General features: G+C 39.2%; 1 pseudogene; it reads right to left on the bottom strand.

The window, feature by feature from the left end:
- Window positions 1-565: 565 nt before the first annotated feature.
- Window positions 566-664, bottom strand: LOC132298061 (small nucleolar RNA R71; annotated as a pseudogene).
- Between the last annotated feature and the right edge of the window lie 824 nt (window positions 665-1,488).

Here is a 1,488-nt window from a genome sequence, read left to right as displayed (position 1 = left end):
GTATCCTTCATCCAAATGTGGATCATGAGAACATTCAAGCACCATTAGACATGCCTAGGCCATTCATTCACCAACCACAACAACAACAAGGCCAAGTTCCATTTGGAATGCCAAGGCCAATGTATGCTCCACAACCTCCCATCATTTAAGGAAATCAAAATCAAGGTGCCCATGTTGCACCTCAAATTGCTAATCCTCCACTTGCTTTAAGAGATCACTATATGCCTAATGAATATAATGCACCCACATGCATTCAATTGCCACCATTTAGAGCACATCACTATGAAATTAAGCCACAAACCATTCAAATGCTTCCTAACTATCATGGACTTCCAAGTGAAGAACCTTATAAGCATTTGGATGAGTTTCTAGAAGTATGTTCCACCATAAAATATACGGACATGCCGGAAGAGGTCTTAAGACTCAAACTTTTTCTATTTACCTTAAAAGACAAGGCAAAGTATTGGTTTAACAATCTTAGGCCTTTTTCAATCACTTCTTGGGTAGAAATGTGACAAGAATTCTTGAAGAAGTATTATCTGGATTCTAAGACCAATGCCATGAGAACCTCAATTCGGGAATTTTCACATGGGGATGGAGAAACGTTTCATGAGGCATGGGAACGCTTTAATGAATTGCTTAGGAAGTATCCACATCATGACATGCCCAAATGGCAATTAGTTTAATATTTCTTTGAGAGCTTATCGGACAATTACAAAGGCATGGTTGACGCTTCCATGGGTGGCTCATACGTTGATAGGCATGAGGATGACGTATGGTGTCTTTATGAGAGCATGAGTGAAAATTCTTTGCATAGAATATTATCATCCAAGAATGGTAGAAATTCATAAGGTAGGAAGAGTGTTGGCTTACATCAAGTCAACCATTCAAATGAAATAGCCACCGAAATGAAGTCTTTATCTCAAAGGTTTGATCAATTTTTGATTAACCAAAACTCGGCGAACCAAGTATCTTCCTTCCCTAACCATTCTCATCATGCATCAAATGAAACATGTATGACTTGTTCTAGTGTTCTTCATTCTACTTCTCATTGTCCTCACGAACAAGTGCAAAATAAACCTAATGAACAAGTCAATGCAGCTTTTATGAACCAAGGGAACAATCTTTATGGTACTCATTATAATCCAAGTTGGAGAAATCATCCGAATTTATCTCGGAAAAACCAAGGAGAGGGCTCAAACCCTTCCCAAGGCGGTTTTCAAGGGAGGTACATTCCACCTCCACCTCAAAACCAAGGATCCCAAGGTTATAGACCTTATCAATCACAAGGGAATCAATTTGCTAACTCTCATTTTTCCAACCAATCTTATTCCTAAGGAAATGCTAGAAGTCCCGCCTTTGAAGAAAAAGTTTTGAATGCTTTGGGCACTCTTGAGGCAAACACACAATTGCTTCATTCCCACTCTCAATCTATTGCGAAGCTAGAAACCCAAGTAGGGCAAATAGCAAGCACTCTTAATGCAAGAG

This window comes from Cornus florida, unplaced genomic scaffold, assembly GCF_030987335.1.
Source record: "Cornus florida cultivar Cherokee Brave unplaced genomic scaffold, ASM3098733v1 CherokeeBrave_3.0.0_Hap2_Chr02, whole genome shotgun sequence".
Classification (NCBI taxonomy): domain Eukaryota; kingdom Viridiplantae; phylum Streptophyta; class Magnoliopsida; order Cornales; family Cornaceae; genus Cornus; species Cornus florida.
Note: the sequence above shows the minus strand (reverse complement) of the source record. Positions and strands in the feature narration are given on the sequence as shown.